The 18,332-nt window shown below is 37.0% G+C and overlaps 1 non-coding gene and 1 pseudogene across 1 annotated transcript; both read left to right on the top strand.

Moving 5' to 3' along the window:
- The first annotated feature begins 647 nt into the window (after positions 1-647).
- Positions 648-17,443, top strand: LOC134306857 (tripartite motif-containing protein 16-like protein; annotated as a pseudogene).
- On the top strand, positions 12,587-12,662 carry trnai-gau (transfer RNA isoleucine (anticodon GAU)). Its single transcript has one exon. It is a non-coding gene; the product is annotated as a tRNA-Ile (tRNA).
- Positions 17,444-18,332: the final 889 nt, after the last annotated feature.

The following is an 18,332-nucleotide window of genomic DNA, read 5'->3' as shown; positions in this document are numbered from 1 at the left end:
CCAATTGGGATGTCAATCTTAATAAATTTGTTTTTAATTGAATAGAGGGCTCTGCAGGCCTTCTGTTTCAGTACATCCACTGCCAGACCGAAGCCTCCTGAGGCGCTGATTTTGAGCCCTAGGTAATCATATGAAAGGGTGTGATCTAGGACAATCTCTCTCTCTCTCTAGCTTTGGCCCTGGCTATTTGCAGGGATAATGTGAGTGAAGGTGATAACTGAAGGTGGAGTTGAACATGTGTTTGTTCCTGGTGATAAGATACCAAAGTTTAGTGTTGAATAACTAGTTGCCATGTTTGGCCAATCATTGAGGGAATCTTAAATAGTAAATAAAGGTGTGCTGTTTAATTAAATAAAAACATAATGCTCTGTACATGTAAGCTCTCTCTCTTTCTCTCTCTCCCCTTTAGTTCAGCAGAAATTAAGTGTGGATCTGTTCCATTTCTGTGTTTGTAGTTTTGTTAGTAATTTAAGTTTATGAACACAGGTAAGTTTATACATTTCCACACTTCTGTACATTACTGTGTATTGTTACTTTATGTAGTTCAGATTGTTGATTTTATTTAAACACACAAACTAAACCAGGAAGTCTGAACTACTGTAAATAACTTGCTGTGTTGACTGGTGTTTCTATTTATGTGTAGAAAAATGGTGTCCAAAATTTCAGTTACTCAGGACGAGTTCAGCTGTTCAGTCTGTCTGGAAACACTGAAGGATCCAGTAACTATTCTTTGTGGACACAGTTTCTGTATAGTGTGTATTAATAACTGCTGGGATCAGGAGGATGATAAGGGAAGATACAGCTGTCCACAGTGTAGACAAACCTTCACTCCAAGACCTGATGTGAGTAAAAACATTATTCTGGCAAACGTTGTAGAGAATCTGAAGAAGAGAGAAGCCCAAATTCCACCTCCTGCTGGACCTGAAGATGTGGAGTGTGATTCCTGTACAGAAAGAAAATCCAAAGCAGTAAACTCACCTTCAGCCTCATTATCAAATTCCTTCTTATAAGACTCACAAGCTGGTTAAAGCCTCCAGACGACTCCAGGATCAGATCTGCTCTCAGCATGATAAACTGCTGGAGGTTTACTGTCGTACTGATCAGCAGTGTATCTGTGTGTTGTGTATGCTAGACAATCATAAAGGACATGATACAATATCAGCTGCAGCAGAAAGAACTGAGAAACAGGTAAAATATTATACAGCTCTATTTAACAAGTAACAACTCATTATCATTTACACTGACATTGTTTATGTGGTGCTCATACACAATGCAAGTAAATTCTGAATTGTTATTCTGTGTAGAAGCAGCTGCTGGAGATCCAGAGAAAATTCCAGGAGAAAATCCAGAACAGAGAGAAGGAACTTTGTGAGCTGATAAACGCTGTGGAGTCTCACAAGGTAAGTTGTATAAACAAAAAAGCTCTCTGGATCAGGACGACTCTCCTCCATCTCTAATAAAAATTTGATATTTTATATCTCAGGTAACTTTGCAAGTGATGGAGCATTTTTGTTCATGAATTTAAAAGATTCTTCAAATTCTGCCTGGTTAGTTGGTGATTGATGCTGTACAACAATTCTGAGGGTGTGCTAATAATTATGAGATTGATAAAATTAGATTAGGACTTAGGACCCAAAAAGATTCAAGGATTAAGGATCAAGATGCTTAAACATAAATTACTGTATACAATAGTAATATAGTAAATTATAAGATCACTACATTGAATTGTAAAATTTTCAAGGATTTAGCACCATCACCAAGCTATGAGTGATGAAAGTCTAAGTCTGGCCAGTAGCCACATATAAATGTAAAGGATGGACAAATATCTGAGTGAGAAACGTTTCCTCTTTCTGAATCTTCTAACAGTGTTCTGCACAGACAGCAGTGAAGAACATTGAGAGGATCTGTACTGAACTAATCAACTCAATTAATAGAAGATGCTCTGAGCTAAAAGATCTGATCAGAGATCGAGAGACAGCAGAAGTAAGTCAAGCTGAAAAAGTCCTGAAAGTCCAGTTGGAGCAGCAGATTGTAGAGCTGAAGAGAAAAGATGCTGAACTGGAACAGCTTTCACACACAGAGGATCCCGTCCATTTCCTCCAGGTAACAGCACTAAAAATAATTATATTACTGCTGCACCAGTCCAAGTAATAAATTCGTCAAAATTTATTCGTTGTTTATTGTTAGCATTCATTCAAACATGTTGGGGAGAGCCGGAAACGCAACAGAAACAACATCACAAGCAAAGCATCCTGTCCTGTCTTCCCAGAGGTCTCCTTTTTATAGGCGTCTCCCCCTCTTGGTAGCTTTGTGCATCTTCGTACATTTTCCACAAATCTGTAACATAGTGAAACCCCCCCTACACATTATGACCCATAAAGTCGTAACACTCGGGGTTCTAAGAAATTGTGAGAATCAGAATTAGCTTTTCTGAGAGATCATGAAATACTGTTAATGTTATTAGGAGAAACATCACTCTGTCTCTCTCGGCTCCTGCTGGATCTGCAGAATCAGCCGCCATCACAATCAGTCCTTTCCTCTCATTTGATGATGTTACAAAGTCTGTATCTCAGCTGAGAGAGAAAGTAGAAGAATTCTGGAAAGATCAGTGTGAGAAGATACCAGATGAAGGTGAGTTCAAGCCCTCAGTGTTCAATTGTCTTTCCAAATGCTTCAGTACTCAAACATGAAACAAAACAATCAAATCCACCAACATGAACATTTTACATCTAACAACATCATTCATTTACTCATTAACCCAGTACTGGTCATGGTCACAGTGAGTCCAGGGTTGAATGAAATACACTCACACTTGGTCAGTCACTCAAAATTAAGATCACTTTAGAAAAACACTGGGAGAACATGCCAAACTTCTTACTGGCTGTACCTGCGACAGTTTCTGGTGTAAATATGTATTTACTGTGATTAGTGATTGTACTGTTACTCTTTCTGCAGTGAAGAAAGTCCGGATTACTTCACCTCCTGAACCTGAAATCAGAGAAGATTTTCTACAATGTAAGTTTCTCACAAGCACACAAACATACACAGTGCAGTGAAAAAGTATTTGCACCCCCCAGTTATCTGTATATTTGTCACACTTCAGAGGTCATGAAGTTAAAACAAGTTAAACAATCATTTAAACTGCTGTCTGTATATTTTTGATCCAGGAGATTTTATGAGTCTCAATCATTCAGTCACACACACACACACACACACACACACACTAAAAAACACACATTTGCACAGACACAGTCACTCACACACAAGCTTACACACACACAGTCTCATACATGCGCACACACGCACACACACTTAAACACACACAAAAGAGCTTTATTAGCATGACTGTTTGAGTAGTATTTGTGTGTGTATATGCAGTGTCTGTGTGTATTTGTACAGTGTTTGTGTAGTGTATTGGGTTTGTATGTGTTTGTGTAGCGTTTGTGTGTGATTGTGTAGCATTCACGTGTTCTTAAGTAGTATTTGTGTGTGTACTGTTTGTGTAATGTATGTGTGTGTTGCATAGTGTTTGTGTGTGTGTACTGTCTGTGTATGTGCTTGTGTAGCATTTGTGCAGTGTATCTGTATGCCTGTTCAGTGTAGGGTTTGTATGTGTTTGTGTAGTGTTCATGAGATTGTGTAGTGTTTGTGCAATGTATGTGTGTGTTTGTGTGATTGTGTAGTGTCTGTGTGTGTGTTTGTGTAATGTGTGTGTGTTTGTGTAGTCTGTGTGTGTAGTATTTGTGTAATGTATGTGTGTGTTTGTGTGATTGTGTAGTGTTTGTGTGTATGTGTAGGGTTTGTGTGATTGTGTAATGTCTGTGTGTACATGTGTTTATGTGTTTGTGTAGTGTTTGTGTAGCGTTCGTGTGTGCTTGAGTAATATTTGTGTGTGTAGTGTTTGTGTGTGTTTGTGTAGGTCTGTGTCATGTTTGTGTATGTGTGTAGTGTTTGAGTAGTATTTATGTGTCTGTGTGTATTTGTGCAGTGTTTGTTTAATGTATGTCCATGTTTGTGTGGCATTTGTGTGTATGTGCAGTGTTTGTGTGTGTTTGTTTAGTGCCACACTCTCACATGCACACACTTAGACATACACACACACACTGTACACACACACTGTACACACACACACTGTACACACACTCTCTCTCTCTTCTATGTTAATTGGTTTATTTTGTGTTTCCTCTCCAGATGTTTGTCGGTTCACACTGGATCCAAACACAGTAAATAAAATCCTCCGTCTGTCTGAGGAGAACAAAGTGGTGACCTGCAGTGGAACATAACAGTCGTATCCTGATCATCCAGATAGATTTGATATTTACCTCCAGGTTGTGTGTAGAGAGAGTGTGAGTGGACGCTGTTACTGGGAGGTTGAGTGGAGTGGGGATTATGGGGTTTGTATAGCAGTGTCATATAAAAGCATCAGCAGGAAGGGACGTGGTAATAAGTGTTGGTTTGGACGGAATGATCAGTCCTGGAGTTTGTACTGTTCTCCATCCAACTTTTCATTCTGGCACAATAACAAAAAGACTGAAATTCCCACAATGCGGAGTGCCTCTAGAATAGGAGTGTATGTGGATTATGAAGCAGGAACTCTGTCCTTCTACAGCGTCTCTGATACAATGAAGCTCCTCCACAGAGTTCAGACCACGTTCACTCAGCTCCTCTACCCGGGGTTTCATCTTCATTCAGGATCAGTGAAACTGTCAGATTTAACAAATTAAATGTAAAATGTACATGAAAGTGTAACATTAAACTGTTTGAGTGATTTTAGAATCTGTGAGGCAGTGATACATTTATGAAGATTTTCTTTTTCAATTTATTAATCACTATTTATTCAGTGCTGTGAAAAAGTATTTACCCCCTTTCCTCATTTGGCAAGATGGCGGCGCGTGTACATCGCGTGTATTACTGCATTTCATTGGCTCTGTACTTGTTTACTCTGCACAATGACAATAAAGTTGAATCTAATCTAATCTGATTTCTTCTTTTCTTAAATATTTATCATCTAAATTCAGATATTAAAACTAAATTAAATAAAAGACAAACTGAATATTTAAAAACATAAAAGAGAAGATTTCTGTACATTACAAAATGGTAAATGTGATCATTTACACCTTAAACTTCTTTCTTCCCAAGTCTATTATAACCCCAAATCAGAAAAAGTTGGGACAGTATGAAAAATGCAAATAAAATAATGCAAATACTATTAAAAAGAATAAAAAATACATTAATAATAATAATAATAAAGTCACAAATCTGTACCTATTGAACAAGATGTAATATATTTCTAGCACCACTAGATGAGGATGATGAACTCCACATGATTATAAACTCCACTTTAAAAGTCAGTTAAACAGTAAAGATTGTAATTTGGCTTTTTTAAGTTTAGCTAATAATAAATTCAGAACAAGGAGACCTTTGATTTTCAAAGGCAGTTAAACAAAGTTACTTGCTGATATCGGTGGTAATATTTTGTAATATTTATTTGTTCTTTCCTATGTACCAGAAAAGTCGTCTTTGCTGCCTGCAACACCTTACAAATCACATTTTTTCTTGCTGATGTGATGTTGTATTGAAACCAAAATAAATTAATAAATAAATAAATTACAGCTTGTTGCTTGGGTACAGATTTGTGACATTCTTATTATTATTGCTATTATTATTATTATTATTTTATTTTTTTAATTATTAAATGTTCCTGTTGGGTTTGTTGTTATTTTTTTGAAAACTGTTCATGTTTTGAAGTGTAAAACCATAAACAGCACCATCTATAAATAAATGAATCTTGTGCTTCCACTTGAGATTTTTGTTTACGTGAACAATGTCTGAAATTTGATGAACTTGATTAGTTTGTAATATGTGTTAAGATGATGAATGAACATAAATGTTAATTACTTATTTGGTTATTTTAGTTTCAATACAATGTAAACTTTCAAGATAAAGAAAGCAAAAATAAAAATGACCCAAGTGTTTTTGTAACGTGTTGTAGACCTGATTTGTGACTGTTTTTGGTATACAGGAAAGAAAAGGCCGAATGCATGTGAAAATGTTTTAAGGTTGTTGTGTTGTGCAGTTTAACCGTTGTGTTATTACAACAACCCAAATGTGAGGTTCTTTCTTTACAATGGGTCAACTATGTAACTTTACTGCAGCTTGTATTTAAATGAAAGGTTTACATTGCTGTCTTCAGGATTTCCTCTTTAGTGATATTTAATGTTAATAGCTGTTCTGATCTAAAAGATGCTGCTGCCTTTGACCTTTAAAACTGAGAAGTGATTTGTGAGATAATTAAAATAAGTGAAATGTTTATTTTGTACTTTGGTTTTATATTATTTGTACAAACATTTGTTTTATGCAACTTTAAACCTGTAATAAAAGATGAACGTTTTAAATGTGTCTTTATTTGCTTTAACTAAGCTAAAGTTTTTAACAGGGACAGAAATGACAGTTTGTGTAGCAGGCCTGGACACGCCTCACTATTGAAGTGGAAGGTAAACCCACAGTCCTGCAAGAATGGAAATAGTAAGTAAGTAAAATGTTTTTATAAAGCTATAAAACTACTTCTACTGACCAAAGTACACAGAGCTCACACTTGTCAGAGACAACGTTTGAAGCCCAGGTCAATCGGACCTGCTAGTTAGAGAAAGCTCACTCGTTCGTTAGTTTAAGTCCAAAAGTGTACGTACGGAGATCAAACCCACGACCTTGGCGTTATTAGCACCACGCTCTAACCAACTGATGTCCAAGTGCAGTGCATATACCCACATACCCGATTCTACACTGACAGCCCTTCAGTTCTGTCCAAATTGGAAGAATGTTCTTTTGGTTTGCGTAGATGTTAAACAAAGCTACTCACCCAACGTGGGGCTCGAACCCATGACCCTGAGATTAAGCGTCTCATGCTCTACCGACTGAGCTAGCCGGGCTTAAGCAGCAGGTCAGAACAGACAGCTCATCGATCAGATCATCAGAGTGATGTAGGTTTAATTCACTAACATCACGACCAGATTAAGAACTAATTCACAGTTTACAAACAAACACAATTCAGAATAAGTAACAGAAACAGACACAGACTTACTGTCACTTTTAAACTACTACACAATTACTGAACCCGCTCCATTATGCTTTAAACCTCAGTGTATATTATCTAGAAACAGATGCTCTTCATACAGAAATATGCTTTACATTTGCTTGATGGTAATAACTCTTAGTGAAGTCTTAATGAACAGTTAAAACATCAATTCAGGTTGTTTTTAGTTCAACTGGAAAAAAAAAAATTAACAGTAGCTCAACTTCCTAAAACCCAGAATCTACACGTACAAATCCTAGGACCTGAGTCGTATCTGCTCCAGTCAGTGGTTGGCGGCATTAAGCTCAGTCAAGAACTTTAAGAAATATATAGTTTAAACAGAACACACATATAAGAACCCATTAAACCTCTTAGATGTGTATTAAGAAAGTTTGAACATAAGAAATGACTAGACAGTGATGTCTGAAGTAGGACTGAGATCTCGGATCATTAAAATAACATGAAACTGCTGCATTTCTGGTGCAATAACAACCAAATTCAGTTTAGGAGCCGCTCATTTCTGCAGATCTTCACTGTAGTGATGGGTCGGTCGCGAACATTTTTTTTTGTCAAAACCGCACGTGATTGGTCAAGATACATGGTGGCGTTTGTGTTTACATGTGATGGCACATAGACTGTGTATCTGTCCCCTCAGAGAGAATCTTTTTTAACAGGGCAGATCATAACAGAAAGGAGAAACAGGATCAACCCATCAAAGATGAGCTCCTTGGTTTTTCTGAATGCTAATCTTCACTAAATACTTACAAATAATACTGTCACCTGGATTTTCTTTTTGTTTTGCACATTTTCATTTATATTTTGTTGAGTGTGAGTGATGCTTCGTTGATGTTATGCTGTTTCATTCTAGATGCTTGTTTATTTTGTTTTGTTTATTAGGATTTTAATGTCACGTTTTACACTTTGGTTACATTCATGACAGGAACATTCACCTCACTTGCATGTCTTTGGACTGTGGGAGGAAACCGGAGCACCTGGAGGAAACCCACATGGACATGGGAAAGACATGCAAACTCCACACAGAAAGGACCCGGACCACCCCACCTGGGGATCGAACCCAGGACCTTCCTGCTGTGAGGTGACAGTGCTACCCACCGAGCCACCGTGCCGTCCCGCTCTAGATGCAAATGTACAATTAATATACACAATCAGATCTTTTTGTCTAATTGAGATGGGTCTTTGTTTTTGTATTTTATAATTTATTGTTGGAGCACTCTGTTCCATGTTGAGTATATAAATAAAGCAATTTAAATAATAAACATTTAATACAATGGTTTTTTTTTTTTACATTAGTAATTCATTTTACATGTAATTTGGTAATAAATTAATTTAAGCAACAAAAAAATCTAAGGAGCCACTTGGGAGCCGAAAGAGCCGGCTCTTTTTAGTGAGCCGAGCCAAAAGAACCGGCTCTCTAAAAGGAGCCGAAACATCACTACTTCACTGAAAGTGTGCAGACTCTCAAATGTTTGTTATGCTGCCATGCAGCTGGTTGAATGTAGTTAGTGTAGAATTATGTACAAAGATTTTAAAAACAAAAACTTAATGGATTAGCTCAATTGGTTAGAGCAGGGGTGCACAACTTCTTTATACCAAGGGCCGATTTCACATAAACACCTAAACCAGAGGGCCACACATTTCATTTTTACAGTTCTGTCCACATGAATTTGTAATACAGTTAGGGCTGGGTGATATTGAAAAAAAAAAATTCGATTATTTTCAAGTGTATTATCGAGTCTCGATTGCAATTTTTTTTTTTTTTTGTATAATGCAATTGAAAAAATTTTATTTAAAAGACGGCAGAAATGCAAAAATAGTAACAGCACCACCTATAATTATCCTTTCAAGGAAATCAAACTTTATAACAATATAACAATAATTAACAACAATTTGAACAAAACAGACATCTTAATTAGCTATATCCTTTATATAAAAAACTCACAAACAACTCACTTTAAATAATGTGCAGCATAAGAAAAGTGCAAAACCACAAACAGTTCTTTACAGGTTTTTTAAAAGGAACTCGAGCTTGTTTACTGTTTCCACCATATAAGTGAGTCTGTATCAGTATCTACACTGGGGGACATCAAGTAAACACTCAGCTCAGCTTTGATTTTGTCCTCTTGTGATTGGGGAGTGGATGGAGGGGGCACATTCCACGTCTAACCATATGGACTACAATTTCCATGAGCCCCTGGACTGTCACGTGACTATAACATGTCCCCGGTCAGCCAATCCTGATCGCGCTCACCGTCTCCGGAGTTTTGATTCAGTTCAGCTGTGTTCGGTTCCATGAATCTTATTTAAACTCTTCTGTTTGAGTCTCGTTGTGAAGTTTTGCCGATCGTGTTTGTGTCCTTATTTCTAAATCTAACCATTACCGTGTATAATCCTTGCTGTCTATATACTGGTCAGTTTCTGCCTCATAACATGTTGGTATTTTAATTAAAATATAAAGTATGTAAACAATCGCGATTGTCACATTTCTAACATCATGTGAAAACGTTCATTCGAATTAATCGTGAAAATCGCCCAGCACTAAATACAGTTATATCAAATCAGGTAGTTAGAAGAAATGTGTTGGTCAGTGGGAGATACTGCAGCATCTTTCTGACACCAACTGATTAATGTGGTCGCAAGCACAGCAGACATGAGAAAATACCTGTATGTCCATTCAGGGTTAAATTTCCTCTGCTCGAGATCCACTTTTCTTTTTTTACTCATACTTGGTTTGGACAAACACATGGTACCGCTGAGGTAACTTGTATTTACATCATTTACTTTTCAGTCGCAAGTTCATGGAATTACCCGGTGAATTTAAAGTGACAGCATCATTTATTTAAAAATGCATCAGCACTTTATTTGGCGGGCCGGATCGAGAGTTTTGCCGGGCCGGATCTGGCCCGCGGGCCGTATGTTGTGCACCCCTGCTTTAGACTGTTGTAATGGGCTGTTGTTATTGTTATAAACTGAAGCTACTGTGGCACCAGGCAGCAAAAAGTTATTTTGAATTCCTACAGTAAAATTATCTCAAAACCACAAGATTAGTACTAGAGTAAGTGTTCTTCATGGATGTCGGGGTGGCACCTGATAACAATTTATTTTGTTTATTTTATTGCTCTTCAAAAAGTGGTATTAACAACCGAACAGACACTTCACATGAGTTTGAGATCCGATCACATCAAATTCCTCCAGTAAAAATGTCTGAAATGTATTTCATTAATAACAGAGTCGATGCTCTTCTTGAACTGAGTGGATTTTGTGCATCAGAACGCGGTAAATAATGTTTATTAAACTGTAAACAGCAGTTTTACCCTCTTTAACGCTTTGGGTACCGTAATACATGGTTTAGAGGTACAGTAACATGTTTAGTGTAGATGGTGCAGTGATAATTAAGTACACAATTAAGGACACTCGCTTACACTTTTCACCTGACTGTGACTATAAAACTCTACAAACCACCTGTAAACAAAGTTCAACTGTAAACAAAGTTCAACTGTAAACAAAGTTCAACTGTAAACAAAATTCAACTGTAAACAAAGTTCAACTGTAAACAAAGTTCAACTGTAAACAACGTACAACTGTAAACAAAGTTCAACTGTAAACAAAGTTCAACTATAAACAAAGTTCAACTATAAACAGAGTTCAACTATAAACAAAGTTCAACTGTAAACAAAGTTCAACTGTAAACAAAGTTCAACTGTAAACAACGTACAACTATAAACAAAGTTCAACTGTAAACAAAATTCAACTGTAAACAAAGTTCAACTGTAAACAAAGTTCAACTGTAAACAACGTACAACTATAAACAAAGTTCAACTGTAAACAAAGTTCAACTATAAACAAAATTCAACTATAAACAAAATTCAACTGTAAACAAAGTTCAACTATAAACAATGTTCAACTGTAAACAACGTACAACTACAAACAAAGTTCAACTGTAAACAAAGTTCAACTATAAACAAAGTTCAACTGTAAACAACGTACAACTATAAACAAAGTTCAACTGTAAACAAAATTCAACTATAAACAAAATTCAACTATAAACAAAGTTCACCTGTAAACAAAGTTCAACTATAAACAAAGTTCAACTATAAACAAAGTTCAGCTATAAACAAAGTTCAACTATAAACAAAGTTCAACTATAAACAAAGTTCACCTGTAAACAAAGTTCAACTACATGACCTTGGTGTTATTAGCACCACGCTCTAACCAACTGAGCTAACCGGCCAGTTCATCTATTCTCTCTTTAGATCTTTGTACATAATTCTACACTAACCCCCATTCAACCAGCTGCATGGCAGCACAAAAACCATTTGAGATTCTTCACACTTAAAAGGAAGATCTGTAAAAATAAGCGGCTTCTAAACTGAATTTGGTTGTTATTGCACCAGAAATGCAGCAGTTTCATGTTATTTTAATGATCAGAGATCTCAGTCCTGCTTCAGACATCCCTGTCTAGTCATTTCTTATGTTCAGACTTTCTTAATACACATCTAAGAGGTTTTGTGGGTTCTTATATGTGTAAACTATCTAAACTATATATTTCGTAAAGTTCTTTACTGAGCTTAATCCCACCAACCAGCGACTGGAGCAGATACGACTCAGGTCCTGCACACAGTAAGTAGTGCTGATACACAGTACCAGCCTGCACACCAGAGGAGCTCCAAACATCAAGTTTTCACTCATTAAATAATGTATTTTGTGAACTTTGTGGAATGAATGTAGGATTTGTACATGTAGATTCTGGGGTTTAGGAAGTTTAGCTACTGTTAATATTTTTTCTCAGTTGAACTAAAAACCTGAATTGATGTTTTAATTGTTCATTAAGACTTCACTAAGAGTTATTACCATCAAGCAAATGTAAAGCATATTTCTATATGAAGAGAATCTGTTTCTAGATAATATACACTGAGGTGTAAAGCATAATGGAGCGGGTTCAGTAATTGTGTAGTAGTTTAAAAGCAAGAGATGATGTAAACAAGCTGCTTCTTATAGACGTCCGTCGTTCAGCCTTTCACTCCGCTGTGTGTCGTCTTTTACTTTCTCTGTTCTACACGCAGCTTTTCAAATAAAAGATCCTGAAACAAAGACAAAACACACAGAGAACCAAACACACCGCTCAGCTGCTGCTGCTGATCCTCTTTCACCTGCATTTAGTACAAAAACACCACAACAAATCATCTGGATTCAACCTTTCCTTAACCATGTACCAGAAAAGTCGCTCACTGCTGCCTACAAAACCACACAAAACACTTTATACAGAAGGACCTTTAACTGTCTCTTACTTTTATTTTATTTTTATAAATAAATAAATAAGTAATTAACAGCTTAAAAAGCAAGTGTTTAGGTTCATTCATCATCTTAACACAGATTACAAACTAATCAAGCTTGTCCAATTTCAGACATTGTTCACGTAAACAAAAATCTCAGGTGTATAATGTTAAAATTTTAATATTAAAATTTGAAATTTTAATTTTATTGAAAAGCTGAACTGGCCGGTTAGCTCAGTTGGTCAGAGCGTGGTGCTGATAACGCCAAGGTTGCGGGTTCAATCCCCTTATGGGGATCATTACCCTCTTAAATGATTAAAGGTAGCATATTTGAGAGTCAGGTGAGCATGTGCTGTGTATCAGGACTTTCTAACCTGAGTAATTTAATCACTGAAAGTAAGAATACCACCCTGTTCTTCTGCCATCTTTAATTCTGGCTTTATTTCACCTAATGAACGTGGCATGACCTTTATAAATGCTTACAATCAATTTTGTCAATGGCAAAAATAAATAAGTAAATAAAAAGAGAACTGCTGTGTAATTTAGTGAATTCTTGCACTGCACATGACAGAAGACTAAAAGAAATGTAGACAGTGTAGAATAAAGGTATTAGGAAAGTATGAGGTTAAAAGCATCAGCTTTTAATTATTCTTAAAAGAAAAATACATGAACCTCAGTCATCTCACACGAAGATCTGTTTTGCTCAACAACAGTAAAGCTCTCCATCGTTTCTGTGTGGCAGGTCCATAACTGAAGGGCTGTCAGTGTAGAATCGGGTATGTGGGTATATGCCCTGCTACACAAACTGTCATTTTTTTCCCTGTTAAAAACTTTAGCTTAGTTAAAGCAAATAAAGATACATTTAAAATGTTCATCTTTTATTACAGGTTTAAAGTTGCATAAAACAAATGTTTGTACAAATAATATAAAACCAAAGTACAAAATAAACATTTCACTCATTTTAATTATCTCACAAATCACTTCTCAGTTTTAAAGGTCAAAGGCAGCAGCATCTTTTAGATCAGAACAGCTATTAACAATAAATATCACTAAAGAGGAAATCCTGAAGACAGCAATGTAAACCTTTCAGCTGGAGTAAAGTTACATAGTTGACCCATGGTAAAAAAGAATCTCACAACTTACAGTGAATACGCTGATGTACTTTAAGGGCACTACTTTGAGTAAAACTCTTTCCTCACTCTGTGCAGTGATATGGTTTCTCTCCTGTGTGAATTCGCTGGTGGTTTTGAAGGGTACCCTGTTGAGCAAAACTCTTTCCACACAGAGCAGTGATACGGTTTCTCTCCTGTGTAAATACGCTGGTGTTTTTTTAGGTTAACATGTTGAGCAAAACTCTTTCCACACTCTGAGCAGTGATACGGCTTCTCTCCAGTGTGAACACGCTGGTGTACTTTAAGGTCACTACTTTGAATAAAACTCTTTCCACACTCTGAGCAGTAATACGGCTTCTCTCCTGTGTGAATACGCTGGTGTTGTTGGAGTGTACTCCGTTGAGTAAAACTTTTTCCACACTCTAAGCAGTGATATGGCTTCTCTCCTGTGTGAACACGCTGGTGTACTTTAAGGTCACTGCTTTGAGTAAAACTCTTTTCACACTCTGAACACTGAAATGGCTTCTCTCCTGTGTGAATGCGCTGGTGTTTTTGGAGCGTACTCCGACAAGAAAAACTGTTTCCACACCCTGAGCAGTGATATGGCTTCTCTCCTGTGTGATTACGCTGGTGTAGTTTGAGATTACTCTGCACAGTAAAATTCTTTCCACAATCTAAGCAGTGATATGGTTTCTCTCCTGTGTGAATGTGCTGGTGTTGTTTGAGATGACTCTGCATAGTAAAATTCTTTCCACACTCTGAGCAGTGATATGGCTTCTCTCCTGTATGAATGCGCTGGTGTCCTTGGAGATGACTCTTCGTAGTAAAACTCTTCCCACACTCTGAGCAGTGATATGGCTCCTCTCCTGTATGAATGCGCTGGTGTCGTTGGAGATTACCCTGCGTAGTAAAACTCTTCCCACACTCTGAGCAGTGACATGGCTTCTCTCCTGTGTGAATGCGCTGGTGTCCTTGGAGATGACTCTGCGTAGTAAAACTCTTCCCACACTCTGAGCAGTGATATGGCTTCTCTCCTGTATGAATGCGCTGGTGTTGTTTGAGATTACTCTGTGTAGTAAAACTCTTCCCACACTCTGAGCAGTGATATGGCTTCTCTCCTGTGTGAACACGCTGGTGTTGTTGGAGATTACTCTGCTTAGTAAAACTCTTCCCACACTCTGAGCAGTGATGAAAGTTCTTCATGTTTATGCTTTGATAAGACTGTAGAAACTGTTTCCTTGAAAAGCAACAGAAACAAAGAAACAAGTCGATTAATTAGAATTACTTTTACTACATTAATACCACAATAATATTAAACTCATCACCTAGTAATAAAAACATTAAATTCACTTGACGTCTAAGTGAGAATCTGAATTCAAAGAACATCAGGATAAAATACTTATAAATACTGCAGATAATAATAATTAAATAACTATAAATAACTTGATATAAATAAAGATATAAGAGATCTGACTTTCTCAACATCAGTCCTGCACCAAGCAAATCTAATCCAGTTCATGACAGGACTAATAATTAGCTCACAAGTGTAAATCTTTGGTGTGCTGGGAGTAAAAAAGGCTTCATAAATCACCACAATTATGAGCATAAAGCTATTTTAAACAGTCTGAATATATTAACCTAATAATATTAAATAACATAATAAAATAAAAAGATCAACAAATGCAACATAAATGTAAAAGAAACAAACAAGAAAACCCTTTACCTTCCTGTTAGAATCCTGGCAGCCACTTTAACAAAGCTGGTGTCTCCAGCAGGTCGTTTCTAATGAAGAACGTGCAGAAGAACCTTCTTACCAAGTGACTCAGCTACAGGTCTAGAGTTTAGTCCTTAAATAGAGCTGAGGACAAAGACCCAAGACCAGTTAAAAACTCTGCATTGGTCAATCATCAGACAACTATTCACACCTTCTTGTGTGAAGTACTAGCTCATTATCTATGGAACGTGTGCAAATGAAGTAGATGAAGACACAAAGCATGATGGGTGAAGTCAAACTACACCTATTTATCTGAGCAGAGAAGTTATTTACATTTAATCCTAAACACAAACAAGGAATTGAAAGGCTATTCTGTAAAGTGAAATGACATGAACTTAGATAAAGCTTTTATGATAAGAATGTAAGTCATGTAAAATGCTGTATGTATATTTGTGTGAATTAGTTTCTACTGTATATGAGGAACAATAAGAAAACTATAAGAGGAAACACCCACCTGTGTTTATGGTATTGAAGCTGGATGGATAGATGGAAGTTAACATGTAATCTAATGTGACTATTAAGTTTATTTGCTGCTGTTGGCTTATAAAGTTTTACTGAACAAACTGGCTCGTATTTTGGCACTGATATACCTTCCTGAATGGTGATCTGCTTGGTCAACACAACTAGCACAAGTAATCGTGGTCTACACCCCACAAGCGCTCTGTTGTACTTGCACATGCGCTGAATGCTACCATCCTGAAACTGCTAAAGTTTCAAAACCTTGGACCTCACACCGGGCCCCAAATAAAAGCAGTGAGGTCCCACCAAGATCGCTGGATTCAGAGTCCAGAGTGCTAACCATTACACCATGGAATGCTGACACCACAGAATGCTGACACCACAAAACTAAACGTAATGATTCACCATTTGCAAAGTAAATAAAACAAAAATAAACTTCAGACTTTACTTTTACATCTCCAGTGATTTAAATTTACGTGATTGATATAATTGACTGAAATTAATTGACAAAACTGAGGTAATTTAGAATAAACACTAAATAAAATTAATTTTAGTTAAACATTGCCACCCAAGTATCAAAATCACAACAAAACGTTCCACTGTTGGAAAATTGTTTAGTTCAGGATGCAGTTGGCCCGTCCCTTCTTGTCGCTCTGAAGCAGATGATTTGATGTTTGTGCACCTGTTCAGGAGATCACAAGTCACTAATGATCACACAGAAGTCACTTGATTTTTAATACTGTTTGGTTTTTTAAATGAGATCCAACAAGCTCATGGTAAGATGTCCAAATAATTTTTGCCACATAGTGTATCATTACTATTGCTAATGAGTTAATATGTGTGTCTACATCACTTCATGTATCTATACGTGTCTAACATACGTATCTACTCTGTTAATGTTCATAAGCATGCAAACACACATATACACACACACACACACACACATGCTTCCACATTTACATGTTTTTGCTGTATGTGTTATGTAGATAACAGTGGCGGCTCCTGCCAAATCTCTCAGGGGGGGGCAATTGTTGCGATGATGGCCAAGGTGACCCGTTCAATGGGTAAATTAATGCTTAAATAATTAACATCTTAAGTAATCTGTCAATTTGCCCTCACCCATAACTTTAAACATGGAGAGAGCAGCTTTACCATTAATAATAAAATTAAGTAAAGCTTCACACTAACAATTTAATTCAGTCTTCATCAGCATTTTATTTTAGGTGCTAGCTGCTCCAACTAGGGTTGCCAACCTTCAGAACTGTGCAACCCTAACCGTAGGCGGTTAGGGTTGCACCTATAAAAAAGTCATACACAGTTTTATTTAGGCTGTTTAACATTTTTTATATTTTCATTCTTTATAATAATAAATCAAAACCATATTTTAGGCAAAACTACATAAAGAACATCATGTAACATTTTTTCTCAATAGTGTAAACAACGTTTTTACATCAGGGGCGACTCGTTCATTAGGGCGATCGGGAGACGCACCACCAAAGGGCGAAAGGGAAGAAATGTTTCCATCACATTCAACCAGTGTTAAACTAGCTGTGACTGTTCTGGAGTCAGTCTTGCCTCTGAATATCGCAGTCCAATCAGCGTGGAGTTGTGTTCCGTACAGTACCGGCCCTTTCGGGGCGATCAGGCTCTGATTCAGAATCGCCCCAGATCGCTCTCATAGACTCTCATGTTAAAGCTCTTTTTTTCGTATTACAGGAGCTGTAATGCATTTTGAATGACTTCCGGGGGTCTCGCACTTATGTGCCTGCGTCACACGTATTCTTCCTTATTTGGAAACTAAACGAGGTGTCCCGTATTTTTATCAATGGGAGAGAAACGCTGCAGATAGACTGAGACAGCTAGGGCGATATGTATGAAACAGAAGAAAACTGCTGCTACCGCGGGAATTAAAAGGGGTTCGGTTATTATTGTAAGTAGTATTCACTTTTAGTCTTAGTAACGCCGTGTGTAGGGCGAAAGTAAAGTAACACACGCAGGGCCAGTTCTTCTCTTACTGCCCCCTAAGCAACGCACTCCAGAACCGGGGCTGCATGTCAGTAGACACACAGATTAACTCCTCAGCAATTGAGAGATACAGATGTGCGTGCTAATGAAGCTATTTTACTGCTAAGCTGCTGTTCAACTCCAGTCCAGTTGGTGACGCTGGTGCGTCTTAAGTTGTTCTGCCAACCGCCATTAAACATCATAAGAAGAACAAGAAGCTGCTGTGTTTGTGCTGTAGAGCCTCATCTGTAAGTAACATATGTATTTAATTATAACCCTTATATTTAATTATAACCACATTCTAATTAATAATAAAACTAGAGTTCATAATAAAACATCTGTGAGGATTTGAGGAGCTTTAACTCCAGTTTTATTTAAACAAACAAACTATTAGCTGCTCCCCTAACTGTTAGCACCACACATGATTCATTACTGATGAACCGATTCATTTGAACCGATTCACCAAAATGAATCAATTGAGCGAAACTGATTGAGTTTCTTCATGATTAAATCTCACAGTTTTATATAAACACGTCATATTCTTAAACTTTGTTTATAGTTGAATAGTCTGTCTGTCTGTCTATTAGATCTTTAATAATGCAGTCAGCAGAAGAGGGAGA

This window comes from Trichomycterus rosablanca, unplaced genomic scaffold (genome assembly GCF_030014385.1).
Source record: "Trichomycterus rosablanca isolate fTriRos1 unplaced genomic scaffold, fTriRos1.hap1 scaffold_230, whole genome shotgun sequence".
Lineage (NCBI taxonomy): Eukaryota > Metazoa > Chordata > Actinopteri > Siluriformes > Trichomycteridae > Trichomycterus > Trichomycterus rosablanca.
The sequence above is the reverse complement of the archived record's forward strand: the minus strand, read 5'-3'. Positions and strand labels throughout refer to the sequence as shown.